The 15023-nt window shown below is 39.5% G+C and overlaps 1 long non-coding RNA gene across 1 annotated transcript in view; it reads right to left on the reverse strand.

Moving 5' to 3' along the window:
* The window catches only part of LOC115843532 (uncharacterized), a 91368-nt gene that overhangs the window by 8441 nt on the left and 67904 nt on the right, over window positions 1-15023 (reverse strand). The gene's annotated exons all lie outside the window — the stretch shown is intronic.

Raw genomic sequence — 15023 nt, forward strand, 5'->3', positions numbered from 1 at the left:
CCCTGGGGTGCCTCTCTTTTTAAGGTTAAAAACAAAGTAAATGCCACTTCAAGTGTATTTTGAAGTTGTTTTGGATTTAAGCTGATGGCATTTTTTTCTTTCTCTGGGAACTCTGGGCAGAAACGCTGAGCAGAAATCCTAGCGTCCTTGACCGTGGGTTGTGGGTACGATTCCTGTTGTCTGACGTATAAAAGGCCCGGCATCACACTGTCACTGGGCTGAAGAAGCGGGGTATAGACTGAGTCTGCACTGAGCGGCTTTGCTCTCCCAGCCCCGGGGAGGGTCCACAAGCTCTAGCTTGGCAGTCATAGATGCTATGCGGCCAAGAGGACAACCAGTACTGATGGAGAAAAATATGCATCTGCTTCAACTTAAACATCTTAGGATCTTTTGGGAAAATGCTGAACATTGAGATGGATTAAGGAATCAAACCATCTGTTCTAGGAGAGACACAGTATCTCTTCCTCACCATGATGGAAATTGATGTCATGCACATGTTTTTTTTCACGTGAAAATCCTCAACTCCAGACTTTCCCCCACTTCAAGATCAGCAGATTCAGAGCTCCATTCTCTTTTCCATAGTCTAAGGTTTAGGTTTTCACAATCAGATTCTGAGTTGAACATAGTAACATCTCATTTATTTTTTTTACTTGATTTCCTTAGATGAATTTTAACTGAAGACATACAAGGAGGAAATGTTTTCATATTTAATAACTTCGCTTTATTGATTTTCCTATCAAAGTCACTAGAAATTTCTAAGTTAAACACTATAATTGTTTTTTAGGTTTTTAATTAAATCCTTTCTTACCACACTTTAATTCTTGGCCTTTGGTTTTCTCACTTGGTTGACACCTTTGTCTGTCATCAGGATAAGCTAGGTGTAGAGCCATATTAGAACACTCCAGAATCTCAGTGGCTTAAACAACAAAGATTTCTCTCTTTCTCATATCAGGGGGCTCTAATCCTTACTTCCATCCTGGGAGGGAGGTTGATGAGACTTTATTATCTTTCTTTTCTCTCAACAGAATTTATTGAACAATTTATCCTTTCCCCATGAGACTTCAGTACCACCTTTATCATATATCAAGTTTCAACCTCTGTGGTTCTGTTTGTGAGCTCTGGATTCTCTTCCATTGGCTTATTTGTCTGTTCCTGTGTCAGAATCACATTTTTTTTTTTTTTTTTTTTTTTTTTTTGCGGTACGCGGGCCTCTCACTGTTGTGGCCTCTCCCGTTGCGGAGCACAGGCTCCGGACGCGCAGGCTCAGGGGCCATGGCTCACGGGCCCAGCCGCTCCGCGGCATGTGGGATCCTCCTGGACCGGGGCATGAACCCGTGTCCCCTGCATCGGCAGTCGGACTCTCAACCACTGCGCCACCAGGGAAGACCTGAATCACATTATTATTGAGCTATAATTGACATAGCATTACATCAGTTTCAGGAATATGACATGATGATTCGATATATATATACACACTAGGAAGTGATCATCACAAAAGTCTAGTTAACATCCATCACCATACACAGTTACAATCTTTTCTCCTGTGATGAGAACTTTTAAGATCTACTCTCTTAGCAGCTTTCAAATATGCAATGCGGTATTATTAGCTATACTCACCATGCTGCACATTACATCCCGAGGATGTATCTATTTTATAACTGGAAGTTTGTATCTTTTGACCCTCTTCACCCATTTTTACCATGCCTCTGGCAACCACCAATCCATTCTATGTTTTTTGTTTGTTTTGTTTTTAGATTCCCCCATATGAGTAAGAACATACTATGTGTGTTTCCCTGTCTGACTTATTTCATTTAGCTTAATGCCCTCAAGGTCCATCCATGTTATTGCAAATGGCAGAATTTCTTCCTTTTTTATGGCTCAATAATATTCCATTGTATATATAGACCATACCTTCTTTATTCATTCACCCATCGATGGATACTTAGGTTGTTTCCGTATCTTGGCTATTATAAATAATGCTGCTGTGAACACGGGGGTGCAGGTATCTTTTTGAGTTAGTGTTTTCATCTCCTTTGGATAAATGCCCAGAAGCGGAGTTGCTGGATTGTATGGTAGCTCTATTTTTAATTTATGGAGGAACTGCCATACTGTTCTCCACAGTGGCTGCACCCATTTACATTCCCACCAATAAGGGATTCCCTTTTCCCCAAGTCCTCACCAGCACTTGTTATTTCTTGACACTTCATTATCTTTTGATGCTGCCAGCTCAAAATGAGGCTCTGGGGCTCACCTCAGCTAGGGGTCACACCCCAGAAGGGACACACACACTTCTGTTACCATTCCACTGGCCGAAGCAAGGTACATGGCTGGAACTAACTTTCAGAGAGGGGGAATTGTGAACTTCCCATGAAACTGGAAGGGAGGAGAACTGGGAATCTGTGGTGATGGCTGCCAAGTAGTCTCTGAGCCAGTCATGCCTATCTGTATTAAAGAGAAACGCATCTTCAGAACCAAAAACAAACAGGTCCCTTAGCTGACTGTCTGCAAGGCAGAAGAACTAGGAGATGATCCTGACCTTCCTACTAATTTAATTCTCGGCTTGAAATAAATCATTTGAGATCACAATACCTTAACTTTCCTCTCTATAAAACGAGAACTTTAAGCTTCTTAAAAAATATTCTTAGGTTAGAAAATGACACGATACAAACATAAACCATGTGATATCATATATTTAGAGAACTCCAGAACACTGCCTTCTCCTGCCACTCAAAACGATTTGCTTCAAGGAAGCAGGGCGGGGGGATGGGGGTCTGGGGTGAGGGGGAAGCACATACTTAGTGAAGGTGAAAACTGGGAATCTTATTAACTTGGTATTTCTCTGATATCAAAAAGAAACATCTCGGGGTCTGGCATTTCTTACGATTGAGAATTCTATAACGTTTCTTAACCAGTAGCAAGTATGCGCTCTGCTCAAACTCCTAGCGCCAACACTTGAGAGCACCAATTGTTTCGCATTGTCTAACATTCTAGCTACTTTCAGACCCATTGGACATTTAGTGAGCGCTTGAAATCTACTAAAACTTCTTTCAACCAAGGAAATTGAGTAATTATCAAAAAATGACAATCATACAGGTTTGAAGTAATACAGAATTACTTCTTTACTAATTCTGAATTAATTTAGCATCTACCCCATTTTGAACCTTCCAGCCTCTCTCCTTGAACTCAGGGTATTTCTACATCCTGTAGAGCAGTGCAATTTGGTCCTGGTTAGAACACGATGGTATTTTTCAGGGCCCTGATTCACGGGAATCCGCAGCACAACTCAGTGAAAAAGAAAATCAAACAGCACCCTCTAGTGTCCACATTTTATTTTTGCATGAAACCCAAACGTATATTGAACGACACCAATCAAAATATGATTTCTCCCCCTCCTCGAAACCTTAGATGTGGAACATTACCAGAATATAGCTCTAGAGAACACATCATATGCCAAGGACATTTCTGGAGAACAGCGTGAGATTTATTCTTATACACCCAGTAAGCATCATTCCAGGAAAATACCAGCTCTTGGTATCCCATGCAAATTTTGCCCTTAATATCTATCTCTCTAACGTGTTGACAAAAATAGCTGTCGAGAAAAATTAAGTATCTCTTTAAAATGCTCAGAAATAAACAATGTGATCAAGAAAAGCCATGAAATATTTAGCGGTCTTTCTTTTCCCCCAGCAGAACGTGAAATACTTTCTTATGAATCTAAAGCACAACCACCATAACTCTGGTCTGACTAATGGAAGACTCTGTTTGTGATGGTTTAATTATGTTTGCTGAAATATGACTCTCATATAAGACAACATCTCCGTGGCAGAGGGACAGATCTCTGTCTATAGTCAGAAATAAAACACAAAGACTCATCGCTCCATGAAGAACTCGGTAATCAAATTCTATTTGCTAAGGAAACAAATGGAGGAAGAATGTTCTTTGTATATTTTGCAGTGTGTTTCTGTTTGCATGTGGCCTCTGGCTTAGCTGCTGTTTCATTCATTAGCATAAAATATTGATGATGAAATAGTTTTGAAACTTAGACATTCTCTCATCAGATGAAATAACAACACCTTATGCTCATGGAGCATCTTTCATAACAAGTGCTTTCCCACCCGTATTTACTATTATTCAATCCTAAATCATGCTGCATTTTGACAGAGAAATCAGAGGGAAAGCGTTAGGTTGAAGTTACAATGGCTTAAAGTACTAGCTAAGGAAAAATGCAAACCCACTCATATATGTGTGCTTGTGCTTATAGGTTTCTTGAGTAATTTCCAGCTTCTAATGAGACATATGAGAATGATAGCAGTCTTTTCAGCCTTTTGTGCCTTTTAAGAACAGACCATGACATACCATTCTTGATTTCCCCCACTAACTCCTGAATTTCTTTGGGGAATAGTTTAGGGTACAATAATCCACTGATATTACCCTATTTTTAGTTGGGCAAAAATATTTGATTTTACTGAAAAGGATAACATTTTTAATTATTGTACTTTAGGTCTTGAAAATCTTTGCATTGGATCTATCTAGAACTCACAAAAGTTTTCTGATTTAAACACTCTATTCACATAGAAATATGCTCTTAAGTTAATTACATGTTAATCAAAGACAAAAATGCGTGGCTCCTGTACTTTCCTCTTACCTGCCACAAACATTCTCAATGCAACCAGCCGTCCTAGTCCTTGAATGTAGTTTAAATATCTACATGGATCATTCAAATCAAGGAGTTACAAGTGTACATTCAATGATGTTCTCCATGAGTCTCTGAATTCACGACTGCAAAATGCTGTTAAGAAGTACCTGCGTCCCTGCCAAAGAGGAACTCTGCTCTCTTGAAGAGTCCTGATCAGAAAGCAATTTGGCAAACTAATTCGACAAGGGAAAATGATGAATGATAAATGAACATAAAATGTGAAAGTGTCTAGGTGTTGTAGCAGAATATTAAAGGCATAAAGTGAGAACTGTGGATAGCACAGAACACATTTTTTTTTTTTTTTTTTTGCTCTAAAAAAGCCACAGATTCTAAATGCTTACTTTGAACCTCCAAGACAGGAGTGGAAATATTCTAAATATTAATTCCAGATTAGCAGAGTCTAGAGATGCTTGGCCCCTGTAGATTGTATTCACATCTCCCATGTGTTAACATTTATTAGTTGTACTTTTGCCCTTTTGGCCCTTTTCATAAACAATTACTTTCACTAGTTAAGTTTAAGTGGAAATCAAGAACTAAGTCAACAGAGGGAGAGAAATCTTACCACATTTACCTTAAAAACCCACCACCACCTTGGACCATAGTGAACAATTTAGCGAATGACTGCAATTAGTTTAAATGCACACTATTTAGGCAAATTGCCCTGAAAGCACAGGTTGCCTAAATCCTAGGGAAACGCATCTGCACATACAACTCTAAACACTTTTAAGTTTAGGAAGAGCAGTTTACAACAGTCACAACAAATGAGGACATTGTTGTGTTCCCAGGTATTATACTCTAAAAACACAAATTCATCAAAAGTCAGCTTTCCTGGGTAGACCCCCAAAGAGGTACCCGTGACTCCTAGAAGCCAGGAGACCTCACAGCTACAGCAGTATGAACTCTTTTATATTTCCTCTCCCTTTGAGTTTTCCATACTGTGTTGGCAGCTTGAAACTACAGAACTTAAAATTGGATGATGGTTGAAATTTTCCATAATAAAATGTTGTGGAATGTATGGGTGTATTTCTAAGTCTTCTACCAAAAAGCGTCATCCTGAGGTGCCTGAATATTACAGAAACAACACAATGCCTCATCTTTTGGTCTAATCTTAGAAGTGGGTTCTTTAAATGCCACTTCCAAAACATGAAGTGATCACTGACAATGCATGCGCCTATGGCAGCTTTATTTTTATGAACAACTGAAAATGCAAGCATTTTCACAAATTCCTACATTATTTATTCCAATCCTATTCTGGGTTTTTCCTTCTCACCAGAAGAACGTAAATGTACATAGGTTGGAAAAATGAGTGGTATAACCTTTCAGTTTTGTGAAGGTAGGACAAGAAGATTTCACTCCAACATGTAAGAAAGTGCAGCTGACGATAGTAGAGAGAACGCAGATGGACCGGGGTTGGCCCTTACTTCTCATGGGTCCTCGAGAGAGCCAGGTTGACCAGGTGCCATCAAAGGTAACTAACTTCCCCTTCCAAAAATGACAAGAAAAGGAAAGTTCTCTCTTGCTAAAACTCCTAAGCAGATTTCGTTAAAAGGTGGGAGAAAATTATCTTACTTCTCTTTCTGAGATGTTTGGAAACACTCTAAGAAGGAGACCCGTGACTCCCTCAGCTTTAATTCAGTGAGTAAAAACCTAATGGGATCCAGATCCAAGAAATGAAATGTAGAGACTGGATTTTACCCTCGGGAAGAAAGTCTGAATCTAATAAAATATTCCTTCTAGACACTAAGCCATGCAAAGGAAAGAACAAAGTGTCTTGATACAATTACCTTCTGAACAAATGCCTATTTTAAAACAACACTAAACTGATTACGTTGCACAACAAGTAAATAAATATTAAGTCCAGTTCATAAGATACATAAGAAATACCAATAATTTCCCCCTAGGATGTTGTAAAACTGTTTGCTTGGCCATTCTCTTTTGCCTAAGTCCCAGTCATCAAGGACAGCTGAGGTTCCATTTATTTCTACAGGTGTGTGTGTGTGTGTGTGTGTGTGTGTGTGTGTGTGTAAATGTAAGACTCCAGGATGAGTTGTAACAAAAGACTCTCATTATGATGAGTCTTAAAATTTGTAGTATTTAGCTCTGAGTTTTTCTTCTCTAAAATGTGAAATATTTAGCAAAAGTTCTATTTAATTTCTCCTGAGTTAGGTGAGGAATCTATTGTTCAAAATCCATTCAACTCCATGTTACGTTTTCAGATTCTCAAAAATTTCCATGGCTCCCTCTGCCAGCTTGTCTAGTTTTGTCACGATAACATCCAAAACCTGAGAGACAGAAAAGAAATTCTGAGGTTTTTTTCTTATCAAAGAAATATGGTCCTCTCAAACTGATCTCAAAAAAAAAAAGGGACCCAAGACTCTCATTACACCATGTGAAATAGAGCACTTGGCAAATACTGGAAAGCAAAGTCCCCTGAGGCAGGGCTTTCCTGGTGGCACAGTGGTTGAGAGTCCGCCTGCCGATGCAGGGGACGCGGGTTCTTGCCCCGGTCCGGGAGGATCCCACATGCCGCGGAGCGGCTGGGCCCGTGGGCCCGTGGGGCCATGGCCGCTGAGCCTGCGCCTCTGGAGCCTGTGCGCCCGCAGCGGTGAGAGAGAGGCCCGCGTGCCACAAGAAAAAAAAAAAAAAAAGTAATTTGGAAAAACATATATGTTGCTCCCTTTTTCTTGTATATTCCTCAAAGCTTTGTCGGAAATGTAAGCTCATGAACCAGACACAAATTCCAAGAATGGCACTGACTTCAAATCAGGACTGTAGCTGTCCTTTGCAATAAAGTGTAAACTCAATGGAAATTTAGAAGTCAGTTCATCGAGATTTAGAAGCTGCCTGTGGATTTCTCGGGGCCCCCTGAAGAGGCAACTCTCCTGCTTATTTTTTCCAGCTATCATTAGTCTTTGATGACTTGGCATGTCAATCCAGCTCATCCAAATCATGTCAGAATTGAGAAATACTTTTAAAAGGAGCCCTGTTCACTTAACCCTGAAGATTAGAGTTTTTAAATCAACCGAAGAATTAAGACTTTTTTTTAAAGAACCACAGTTATTATTTTATTACCGTATACCAACCCTGTGGTGAGGACTTTTCATCTATTTTCTTTATTCCTCCTAAATAATCCTAAGAAATCATTATTTTCCTATTTTATAGATGCTGGTCTAAAGAAGTTAAGTAACTTTCCCAAAGTCATTTTATTTGATTTCCCAGAATATTTGACAAAGTTGAAAGAATTATTGCAAGGGATCTTGTCTGGGCATCTTAGTAAATAAAATGCCAAATATGACAGGTTATCCAGACTGTCATACTGTATACTGCTGGACACTTTACGTTATCCAGCATCACTAAGAGAGACGTCACTCAAGTACTCTGTTGTCCTTGGAGGGGTACCATGTGGATTATCACATTTTAAAAGAATTTTAGATTTTTATGCTAAAATTAATTTTACTCTAAAATTCCACTTAACACGAATTGATTTTACTCCTAGCATAAGAGTTCAGAACACAGATTCTGGAGTCAGACAGATTCTGGGTTTGAGTCCTAGCTTCACCACTTACTAGCCAGATACATTTCATTCATTCATTCATTCATTTTCCAAATATTTATTGATTGCTTCCCTTGTACCACGTATTGGTCTACAGCAGTAAATGAAAACTGATAAAGATGTAATTTCCAAAGGAGAAAAGTCCTATGAGAAAGCAAACAGGATGCTATGGGGGGAAATGGGGGCAGAAAATTCATTTAGATACAGTGGTCAAGTAGGCCTTCTGAGTGGTATCATTTCAGCTGAGATTTAAGGGAAAAGAAGGAACCAAGCAAGCATGAAGGAGGGGGTTCAGACAGAGGCCAGAGCAAGGGCAAGGCCCTGAGGCTTGAGAATGGCATTTGCAGGGAAGAGGAGAGCTGTTGTGGGTTGCCACACGCTATGGCTGGAGAGGTAGGCAGGGGCCTTTTCAGCCATAAAAAATCTGAATTCTAAGTCAAGGGCAATTGTAAGCCACTAGAAGATTGTTAGTAGGAGAGTGGTATCATCCAATTTACTTTTCAAGAAATACTTTATCTTTTAGAGCAGTTTTTGGTTCACAGCAAAATGGAGCAGAAGCTACACAGATTTCCCGAATATCCCCTGCCCACACACATGCATAGCCTCCCCCACCGTCCACATCTTACACCGAGCCATGCATTCGTTACAATCAATGAACCTGCATTGACACATCATCATCCGGAGCCCATAGTTCACACTAGGGCTCACTCTTGGTGATGTACGCCCTGTGGGTTTTGGCAAAAGTATGATGACATGTACCCACCATTATAGTATCATACAGAATACTTTCATTGCCCTGAAAACCCTCTGTGCCCTGCCTATTTATTCCTACCAACTTCCATGAAAAAATAACTCTAAACGCTATATGGAGAATGGATTTGTAGAGAGAAAGAGAGGAAGCAGGAAAAACAAGTGACTCTTGTACAGGGCTGGGCGGTTGGCAAAAGCCCAGGGACTTAGGAAGAAATAGATGACTTCGAGCTATATTTTGAAGGAAGAAGCTGTGAGACTAAGTCATACGTGGGATTTGAAGATAGGGGAAAGACAGAAATCAAAACGGTTTCTGATCTGTACAGCAGGATGGATGATGATGTCATTTACTGAGACAGAAAAAGAGTGAGAAATAGTGTCAGGGAGAAAATCAACTGTTCAGTTTGGTACATGTTGAGCACGCAATGCCTGTAAGAGATCCAAGCAGAGGTGTCAAGTAGGCAGGAAGATATATGACAGGAGCTTGTCAGACTAGTCTGGGGTGGTGATAAGCCATATATAGGAATCCTATACATTTAGATGGCATTTAAGCAGAGGACAGAATTAGAGAGGGAAGGGGCCCCACTTTCAGGGGGCCTGAGAATCTGCAGGATCAAAATTTAGAGGTTAGGAAGAGAGGGAGGAGTGACCAAAGGAAACTGAGGAATAGCCAGGAAAAGCCGAGCAAAACTCAAGAGGAAAGTGTGACTGATACGAAGGAAAGAGAGTATTTCAAGCAGGATACAGTGGCCAATCGTGTTGAGTGTACGAAGATATCAGGCAAGTTACTTAATCTTTCTGAGAACCTACCAAGTCTATAAAATAGGAATAACACTACTTATTCTCTATGCTTTTTCGAAGTACTTAGTGAAATGACAAATCTAACCACTTAGGATGGGGCTCTGTATATAATAAGTATACAGCAGGCTTTTTTTTTTTCAATCTTCATTATCTCAATGCCATCTTTGTCACTGTACTGTATGGAAGAGAAGTTAGCAGAGGACCGTGTTTCTAAGAATGCCAATTAAACTGCCTTTTACTATTTCTCTTTCCTTATTGACATTACAAATCATTAAAAAGGTATAAGAATACATTTCTTCTTGTAGTAAAACACTGCTTTTCAGTGTCAGTGAGAGAGTATTCCATGAACTACTTTAAAACCTGTTTTGTTTACCATTCCCTGATACCCTTTGTCTGTCCTGTAAAGTATTTGAGTGGCTTCTTTATCCCAATTAATTTTAACCTGCAGAGGGACCAAATCAGCAAAGTTATCAACCTCTTAAGAATACTAGCCCACTTACTGTAAAAGCATTCATATAGATACCTCTTATTGGAATGTTCTCCTAAAAGCTCGCTGGTGTTTCTGAATGCTGACGTTCTGTCCAAAAGGGAAAATTATCGAGCATGCAGCCTTTCCAAAAAGCTATGAGACATTAAAAGCTATTAAAAACAGTGAAGCATTAATGAAAAGAAAATGAGCAGTTTTCATTTATTAAAAATTATGTAAACACACTTATTTCAGACCCATTATTATTGCACTTGGATATTCTTCCTAAATGTTATCAGCAGGAAGAAATATAAGATGAAACATTGCTCTTAACTAGCACTTAAGAATAGAAACTTCTTTTCAAAATAGCGATCCTCACGAAGTCCTATTAAGGCTAGTTAGACTGATAACAATTCCATTAGCCTATGAAAATTCAACCAATGAAAATTTAAAGATTAAAACAAACTTTCTAAGAATCCAAGAAAAATTGAAGAAAGACTGCTCCTCTATCATCCTCCAAATTGAACACTTGGAAATTTCCCCCAATTAATTAAAAAGATGCATCTCAAACCTTACAGGGTGTCCCCATCCCCCGGGCCACGGACCACTACAGGTCCGAGGCCTGTTAGGAACCCGGCCGCACAGTAGGAGGTGAGCGGCGGGTGGCAGGAGAGAGAGCAAAGCTTCATCTGCCGCCCCCCATTGCTCCCCATCGCTCTCATTACCGCCTGAAACATCCCCCCACCCCCCCCATCCCTCTGTCCGTGGAAAACTTGTCTTCCACGAAACCGGTCCCTGGTGCCTAAAAGGTTGGGGACCACTGACTTATACGATGCAATGGAGACCAGTCTATAAGCAAAAATAACAGGTAATTCTCTATAAAAGAGCTAATTAATTTGTTAGTATTATAGAACTAGTGGATATATATAGAACCAGTGGAGAAATACCCATGAAAGAGAGAGAGAAATATCCATGGAATATGAACTGCCTACTTGAAGCCTAATTCTGAGTATTGCCCCAGGGCATGCATGAGCTTGAACTGACCTAGATGCTTGGGTCCCTTCTAGCTGCTCACTTTTCTTCCTCTTCTCATCCATGTTCCTACTCACTCACACCTTCTTCTTTCCCTTCCTCTGGCTCTACTCCAACACCTCTTTAAGGCAATACAGGAATATAGAAATAACCCCCAAATGCATTATTTAGAAGTAGGTGAGAAAAAGGGGTAAGAACATAAAATAGCATAAAAAAATTATATGTTTTTTTGCATGCCATGAAATTCTACACAGATGCTAAGGAAGAGCCACTAATTTGGTTCTACTGCCTAGGAAACAACGCAAGTCACTCAATAAAATGTCTATAGTATAAAAACAGACTACTTGGGATAAGTAAATAGGTATAATCATTTAGTAAGTCCAACCAATGACTCATTTTTCTGTTGGGATCTACATATTTGTGGGAGGTATCTTTTGTCACTATGACAGCCATTTAAACCCAGTATCAAAATAAATTGAACTAAGAAGGAGACCATCAAATTGCTGTATTATAAAGAATAGCATAATTATTCCCTATACTTAGAGCAGAAGGAACTTGCTCCTAAGTGCTCTCATAAGGATAATTAACACATAAGACAGAATTATAACATAAGAAGTGACCATTGATTGAGTATGCACTCTGTGCTGGGCTTTATGATCTGACCTCTCCATACATTATATCATCAATTATAGCTTCATCCCAGTTGCTGGCATGAACTTTAAAAGGCCATTTCCTTCTGCCAGAGCCCCTCAATGGCATCATGCCAAAGTTCAACTCAGTCAAAGCCATTCTGCACAGTCTGGGTACACAGCTCTCTAAAGATGTGGCTTGACTGTTATCTAAACTTAGGGCAAAATTGCGGCAGGGGAACTACTTATATCAGAACAGCCTGGAATGTGTATTAAAAATGCATGTTCCGGGGCCCTCTCCATACTAACTTAACAGAATCCTGGGGGTATGTCCGGGAGACAGCATTTTAAACGTGTGCTCAGGTGACTCTTAGGCACCCTTGGTTACAGAGGGGCTGGCAAACGGTTTCTTGAGCAGTGGTCTTCAAATGTTTTGATTGCCCACTCAGTAAGAAATTTTTGAGCATGCTCCAATATAATATTTATGCTTATGTACAAGTTAGATATCGGTACTGGTTTACTAACATATTATGTATATTTTTTAAAGATGAGCATATTTTTTAAAGATGAGGTTTTAAGTAATTATTATGTAGGGATACCTTAGTAGGAGCAAAGTACAGAATAAGCTTCATTATTCTTGAAAATTTTCGATACTTAGCCAGAATTCTATAATTATCAGGCACATAGCAGCAAATTAATTGGGTTTTCTAGTGTTAATGTTATTTTTACTTACGAATGTGATTTCTAATTTATTAAAAGGCTTTGAGACACATGTTTGTAAATAATGAAAGAAAATGTCCAAATGTTCACTTTGCAGAATTGTAAATGTTTAATTAAAATTTTTGTTGTGAAGTAGGTTATATATATACAAGACAGTGTATAAAGATAAACAATCATAATAAGCTGAACACCCATGTACCAACCACATAGGTCACAAAATAGAGTATTACCAATACATACCTTGAAACCTCCTTGAATGACTCTCCCCAATCAAATCTACGCACGTAACCCTCCTCAAGGTAATCATTATCTTTTAAATCATTCATATTTTCTCCTTTTAATCTTACCACCTATATATGTAACCCCAAACAATAAATGACTTCCCTTTTCCTTTGTTCAAATTGTATATAAAATGGATCATACTGTACGTATTTACTGAGTTGCTTTTTCACTCAACGCCATCATTTTTGAGATTCATCCATGCTAATGTGTGTAGCTCTAGTTCACTCATTTTTACTTTTGTATACAGTCATCCTTGATATCCTCGGGGGATTGGTTCCAGGACCCCCCTCAGATACCAAAATCCACAGATGCTCAAGTCCCTTATATAAAATGGCATAGTATTTGCATAAAGCCTACACATATCCTTCCGTGTACTTTAAATCACCTCTAGCTTACTTATAATACCCAATACAATGTAAATGCTATGTAAATAGTTGTGAATACAATGTAAATGCTGTGTAAATGGTCGCCAGTCCACAGCAAATTCAAGTGTTGCCTTTTGGACCTTTCTGTAATTTTTTTTCCCCCAAATATTTTCAATCGGTGATTGATTGAATCTGCAAAAGTAGAAGCCAAGGATACAGAGGGCCAACTGTAGTACTCCATTATAGGAATAACCCACAATTTATTTACTATTCTATTATAGAAGGACATTTGAATTGCATCATGTTTCTTCTACTGTTGTTATCAACAGCGCTACCATGCACATTTTTCCTTCCCAAGGTATATATCCAGGAGTGAATTTGCTGGGTCACAGGGGATGTTCAACTTTACAAAGTAATGCTAACAGTCTCCCAAAGTGATTGTATCCATTTGTTCTCTGAACCTCATGCATGAGAGTTGACATTGCTTGGCTTCCTTGACCAAACCTGGTTTTGTAAATCTTTCTTTATTTTTGCCAATCTGTTGAGTGTGAAACAGTGTATCTTATTTCTTATTTAAATTGTCTAGACTACTATTAAGGTTATGAGTCATTTTTGTTTCTTCTTCTGTGCCATCTGTTTATGTCTTTTGCTCAGTTTTTTCTGATAAATTGTCATTCTTATTGATTCGTAGAATTCTTTTATATTCTGGACTCTAATCTTTATGATTACATATGTTGAAAATATCTTCTCCCAATTTGTGATCTGTTTTTACTCTACTGTTTTTGTACGGAATACACATTCTTAATTTTAATATAGTTGATTTATCAATCAGTTAGTGGCATCTGCCTGTGTGTGTTTTTAAAAAACCTTTCTTACCTCAAGTTCATAAAGCTCTTCTCCCCAAAGTTTTAAAATTCTGTTTTATATTTGTCTTTAATCTACTAGGATTGATTTTTGTGTGAGACTGGGATACACTTTTTCTTTTCATTTGGTAACAAACAGCCCAAGCACCATTTGTACAGTTGTCCTTTCTCCATTGAATCGCAATGCCTCCTTTGTGCGCATGGATTATTTCTGAGTTCTCTATTTTATCCACTGGCCTATCTATGTATCCCTGACCTAAAACCACACTATCTTGATAACTTACAGCTTTATAATAAATCTTGATACCTAGAAGGACACATCCTTTGATTCTGTTCTTTCTATCAAGAATGACTTGGCTGGAGACCTTCAAGATGGCGGAGGAGTAAGACGCGGAGACCACCTTCCTCCCCACGGATACACCAGAAATACATCTACACGTGGAACAACTCCTACAGAACACCTACTGAACGTTGGCAGAAGACCTCAGACCTCCCAAAAGGCAAGAAACTCCCCAAGTACCTGGGTAGGGCAAAAGAGAAAAGGAAAAACAGAGACAAAAGAATAGGGACGGGACCTGCAACTCTGGGAGGGAGCTGTGAAGGAGGACAGGTTTCCACACACTAGGAAGCCCCTTCTCAGGCGGAGACTGCGGGTGGCGGAGGTGGGAAGCTTCGGAGCCGCGGAGGAGAGCGCAGCAATGGGGGTGCAGAGGACAAAGAGGAGAGATTCCCGCACAGAGGATCAGGGCCGACCGGCACTCACCAGCCCTAGAGGCTTGTCTGCTCACCCGCAGGGGCGGGTGGAGCTGGGAGCTGAGGCTTGGGCTTCGGAGGCCAGACCCCAGAGAGAGGACTGGGAGTGGCTG

The sequence above is a fragment of the Globicephala melas genome, chromosome 8 (genome assembly GCF_963455315.2).
Source record: "Globicephala melas chromosome 8, mGloMel1.2, whole genome shotgun sequence".
Lineage (NCBI taxonomy): Eukaryota > Metazoa > Chordata > Mammalia > Artiodactyla > Delphinidae > Globicephala > Globicephala melas.